Below are 6,457 nucleotides of genomic sequence, written 5' to 3'. Positions count from 1 at the left end.
TTGAAGCCTATAATAAAATAATAGACAATGTTTAAAAATTTAAATTTGTATAAAAGATTGGCTGAGGAAAAAATTTTAAAAAACAATTTTTTTTGACATGATCGGTTGTTTAATTTTTGAACTTGTACCATAGGTATATATTTATTGTACGTTTTGGCGAATCATAGCGACAAAATTGTGGTTACTTCTTGGTTACTTGTAGTAATATTATCATGGACTCCGACTAAGTGACGCCTGCTTCTATCCAAGGGTTATAGTAAATGTCCAAAACAGTTAGGTACTTACTATTTAGGATTCTCATAAGTACTAAGAGATGATTCTGTACCTTAATATTAAATAGGTTATATTAAGTACTATGTATTAGTAGGTTCGTATAAATTGTTGTAAATCTTAGCGACAGAGGTAAGGAAAATCTTTACTAGCGAAACATAAAGCAACAAAAGTACACCTGAACATGTTACGTTGTTATCAAGTTTTCGTCAGGCGATTTCCGATAAATTTTACCTATTAACTAACACCTTTGTGACTAGGTTTAGCTTGACAGCGTACCTCAACGTTACATAAATGGAGAAGTTCGTAAATCGGGTAACACGAGGTGGACAATAAGGGCAGGTTTAAACTGAGACTGGCGATAGTTACTGTTGCCAGTAATTTGTAATAGGGAACCGTGGTATGCCACGGTGGTATGCGACGTGTCCCGATATTCGTGAGTTATTGTGATGATGTTATTGAGGAATTGATAGCTGAGTTGCGAATACGTAGAAAAAGACTGGTCCCAAAAAGAAAAAACTATATATTCAAGAACAACAGTGCCACTCCGTATACAAATTAATGTGATGAAATCTACCTGTCCTCTTTATACCATCTCTACCATCAATTTAAACTGCAGTTAAAGTGTTTGTGGTAAGATCGCATAAGTTACACACTTTTAGTTAGAAAAATTAGCTCATGTAGGTCTATATCCAGTTACATCTCTTAAGTAATGAAGGCTTGGTAATATTATAATACCTGCATCTATACATAAGCCTGAAATTTTAAAGAGCGTGGGAGTAGCGGCAAAGCCTGCTTGACTTGGAGATAAAAGAAAATGGCAAACGATTTCAACAAGCGAATGAGTCTTAATCACATTAACTCTACTTACGACAATGTTGCCAGTCACTATCACAATCTAAACCTGCCTTTAATTTTTTACTGCGTCAACAAATACGTGTCACTGGATAGCGCTGTTTTATTAGGGTCGGGCTCAAGAGTGCGCTCGGAGATAAGTATCGCTTCTGCGAAACTTATACTACGTTTTACTACCTTTTGCTAGCACAATATCGGTTCCGGAAAGATTGTTTGATTGATGGTTTACTACATTTACTTGTTTATTATCCTGCATAGTTTTTCCTTTCTTACTACTTTCCTTACTTACTCTTACATTGGAACGTACCTACCAGAGGAGCTGCTAAAGCATGGGTTTTGAGCAAATTTGAGAAAAATTACCGAAAAAATCACAGAAGGAAGAAAATTGGTTCCACATTTTGTATAAATATAATAATATTATGTGTAGAACAAGGATCTGGGAACCCACCGTATTATTTTCTCAAGAAAACTCCTATTATGTGATTAATGGAAAAGAATCATGATACTCAGCAATGAGGGAACCTACGACCGACGCAGAGAATAGCACACTAATTCCATACAATAGTCTTTACTTACGTTTACGTATTCAAATCCATAGACATAGTTAATTAGGTAGGTGGGTATGTAATATGTACTTAAGTATTATATTCCTATATACATATCTACGAAGTCATAGGTAATTCATATACCAGAACGTAACTTTCCACCATTAGTTATCTGTAAGCAACTTCAATATTATTATAATTGCATTATCTCTATCTCCTGTCGCGGCAGATATGACAAAGTTTAACTTAAGTTTAGATTTAAGGGCGCTGCGCATCTCCTATAGGGGTTAGTCTAAAGGGTTATCAAGGGTTGTAAATCAAAGTAATACGTTGGTACTCAATTACGAGTAAGTGCACCGTTTGTGGTGGAATTCTCAAATGTCTAGGGCACTTGTATGAAATATCTAATAGTATTAAAGATGAACCCTTTGACTTTAATTAAATCGGAGGGTGTGTGATTTGCTGTGTATGACATAATATTTAGCACACTGTAAAAACTCGCATCGCTCGACTACTCTCGACTCTGTATCAGAAAATGTGTGTATCTACCTATCTACTTATTGTTTCAGATTTCATATAAAATCATAAGCTGCTACTTCTGTTTTTAGCTCATTCGTTATCAAAACCATTAGTCAAGAACTCAAGAATGCGATGGGCCGGACAAAACTATGCTGGAGGACACAAGAATCTCGAAAAAGTTACAGGACTGTAAACCAGAGGGCCGTAGTCTGTAAACTGTTAGAGAAGACCTAGAGGTCAAAGGGCTGATGGAGTGGAGAAAGACAGGAGGGTTTTAGATGTTCGTTGCTGGTAAAGTTACATCTGACCGCCTCCGATGGAGAAGTTTGCTTGACCAAGCCAAGGCCTACCCAGAGCAGTAGCGCTTTGTTGATGATGATATTAAACTAACATTTAATTATACTAAAAGCAATGCAAATGTTTTTTTAAGTAATTAGATAAGGCTAGTTTTGAGTTTCTTTGGGTTTTTTCATAATATTTTCAGTTAAAAAAGGATATAATCCGCTCTGGTCACTAAATCCGTACACCAATGGTTGCCTGTAAGAGATTGCTATCACCTTTGCACCAACTAGTATAGTTTTTTCTAATGTTTTCTGTATATTTATAATGTTTGTTTGTGCAATAAAATTTGAAATAAATGAATAATATAATACTTATTTACTTTTTATTTTTTTATTTTTTCCCTAACTTGGTCGTAAAACCAGAAGGTTTGTTTACAGAGCTCTCTCCGTCACTTACTCCATACAATCGTAGTTCCCATTTCATTTGAATATTAAGCAACCAAAGTCCATGAAATTTTGCAGACATAGTCTAGAAACTAATATCTGTGTCTGTGGTGTTTTAGATTTTTCTAAAAATATGTAGTTTTAAAATTACAGGGGCTCAAAGATTTGTATTTTTCTTTAAAAAAAGGCCCAACTTTGTGCTCGTTTTTCTAGACAACGAAGCAATTTAATGAAATTTGGAAAAACCACAGACCTAGAAAATTTAATGAATATTATGTAGTAAAAAAATTATCGTTATATATTTTATATTGTTATAATTATGTGGGAACTACGAAAACCAGAAATTACACCCAGAAATCTTGAAAATTTCGTGCTGTCTCGATTTGTGCAAGCGGGGTGGTGAAGTGCGGGGGACGACACGTGAAACTGACAGAAACTGACAGTCTAAACACACGGGCCACATTTAGACTGCACCCAACTCCAAACTTGTCGATAGGTCTAACTAAATACACTGGTACATTTCAACTTGCGTTAGACGTATGCGTTACCTACTCAGACGTTGCCTGTAGATAAAAAAATGTCTCATGTTTGCTGGCAATAGCGCATGCATCAAACCCTGCAAGTTGCAACTCTCTTGCAACCTATTCCTCACGCAATACGCACAGCTTTAATATTATAATTTTTGACAATGTATACTATATGTAATGCCATATCACAGGTCACTCTCTGATTTATTGCTAACAATTTACTTCCAAATGCAAAGAAATCTAAGTGTGTTGAATTCACACTGCCCAATACCAGGACCTTAAATGACATAAATTCATTCATAAATAATCATATGTTGAAAATAAAGGAGAACCCCGTGTTTCTCGGTATAATGTTAGATGCAAAGCTTCTATGGAACACCCACATATCAACACTTGATGGTAATCTCAGCTCTGCTGCTTACACTGTTAGAAAAATTCGACAGGTACTGACGTGGAAACTGCAAAAATTGTATATTTTGCCTATTTTCACTGTATTATGTCTTACAGACTCTTGCTATGAGATAAAGCGGTAGATATTGAGAAAAAAATGTATTACAGAAAAGGACAGGACGTGCAATTTATAATTTAAAACCGCGCGCTGCCATACAATAAAAATATAAGGAAATAAGTACCTTATCTATTATCTTATAGTACCTTCTAAATATATTTACAACTAGCTAATGCCCGCAGCTTCGCTCGCGTGGATTTAGGTTTTTAAAAATCCCGATCCTTTCATTTCCCAGAACAAAAGTTGCCTCTCCGTAATAGCCCGTCCCCGGGATGCAACTTGTTTCTGTATCACGTAAGAATATTTAAACGGATGATCCTTTTCAAATCCCGAGGGATCACCAGGATTTAGGAATGCAATTTCTTACAGCATCAGGGTTGAGGTCAACAACAAAGTGTTTACTTGGTATAGATACCTTCAATATCAATTAATAATCGACACTTTTTAAATCCCATTAGCTTTAGTAGTCAGGTCCCCTGCAACATCAGGATTGAGGAGTTGGAGTCCAAATTTTTTTTGAACAATGTCGCAAACTTTCTTTATCGATTAAAAAAACTACCCAAAATTACGCAGTTAGGTTACCTGCCAAATTTCATGGTTTTGAGTCAACGGGAAGTACCCTAGAGGTTTTCTTGACACACACGACAGACAGAGAGATAGACAACAAAGTGATCCTATAAGAGTTCCGTTTTTCATTTTGAGGTACGAAACCCTAGAAAACGTAGGAACGGCATTCCGAACCAGTGGTAAATTTTTCTGACCATCCAAAAACACTTTGAAGTTTACCTAAAAGTTTACAGGAATAAAAATTTATCATTGTATTCCATTCCATTTCATTCTATTCCATTCTGTTCAAAGATAAATAGATAATAAAAATATTTGTCACCGAAACAATAATTTACGATACATCAACCAATATCAATTTTACTGATGACAATCTGACTATTACCAAAGTGAACGACTACTATAATATCTATTATATACGACTAACATAATATGTATTATAAATTGTGTGCCGTTTGCATTCTCACTAGGTTCTCATTAAGTTTGTTTTATTTGGTTAAACTTTCTGGCATTTATATTGTTATGACGTTTAATTGGCAAACAGTCTGTTTATTGGCTGAAACTCAAAAATTCAGCCAATCACAACAAAGAAAATATTGTAATAATGATTGATGCAGCTTTCTGTAATTGAAAACAAAATATTTGACATTAACTTGAATGTGACAGTGTTTTCCGAATAGGGTTGCCAGAGGCCCCGTATTTTACTGGTTACCCCGTATTTCAGGATACAGAAACCTGTAAGTATGAAAATAAAATACGGGGCAAATAAAACTAAATATTTTTAGGGTTCCGTAACTCAAAAGCAAAAAGAACTCTTATAGGATCACTTCGTTGTCTGTCAGTCTGTCAGTCTTTCCGTCTGTCCATCTGAATAATATGTGTTCATGAACAAATATTAGTATTTTCAATTTTCAAAGTAAGATAACTACATATATCAAGTAGGTTATCATATGAAAGGGCTTTACCTGTTCATTCTAAAACAGATTTTTATTTATTTTTATGCATATTTTTTTAATGCATAACAGTTTTTGATTTCTCGAGTAAAATGTCGGAAAAAATACCCGAATACGGAACCCTCGGTGCGTGGGTCTGACTCGCACTTGGCCGGTTTTTTACAAATTCAGCAGGAGCTGGCTGGCGAAATCTGCAAACACTGACGTTATGTCCAGTAGAAAGAATATTTTCCTTTTGCGGCAATGCGTAGCCGAAACCCACTCGATATTGATCATGGTCGTAGTCAAGGCGGCGGGGCTTGGTTTGAGGATGTAAGCCTTTTTTTATACAAGTTAGCCCGTGACTTTAATCTTTTCTAGTGGTAAGTGATGATGCAGTCTAATTTCTTGGCCGTTAGGGCCATACTAACCATATAACTAGCCATGACCGAAGCCTCCCACCAGACCAGAAATTTTGAAATGGCGACTGCGCCTGGGAAGCCGTCAAAAACCTAAGCCTAAAATAATACTTACACTATTTCTTGCATTTGCTTACCAATTTTTTTTTGGAAATATATCAAACATTTCGCGCTCACTTCACTCGCGCTTTGAATTTCTATTACTTAGTGTAAACCCCGCAATTTCGTTTGCATGAATTTAGATTTTTAAAAATTCCGTGGGGGATTTTCCAGGCTAAAAAGCCGCCTAAAAAAAATGTCTGGGATGCAAGTTACCTCTGAATAGTAAGTACCAAAATTTTGGTAAAGAAGATGGGCCGTGAAAGGGTAACAAATAGATAGGTAAATAGATATACTGTCGTATTCGTAATATTAGTATGGATAGGAAGCTTTAAAAATAAAATCTTGCTATGGCTACACTCGTTTCCCTTTCACTTTATTTTTTTCTGTTTTGAACCAAAAACACTTACGCTCACTGCGCTCGCGCTTTTTTATTGTTGTATTTTATCTCACTGTCAAATTGAAAGGCGAAATTCCACTAACCAGGTAATTAG

Source organism: Maniola jurtina, chromosome 16 (genome assembly GCF_905333055.1).
Source record: "Maniola jurtina chromosome 16, ilManJurt1.1, whole genome shotgun sequence".
Classification (NCBI taxonomy): domain Eukaryota; kingdom Metazoa; phylum Arthropoda; class Insecta; order Lepidoptera; family Nymphalidae; genus Maniola; species Maniola jurtina.
This window is presented reverse-complemented; position numbering follows the sequence as displayed.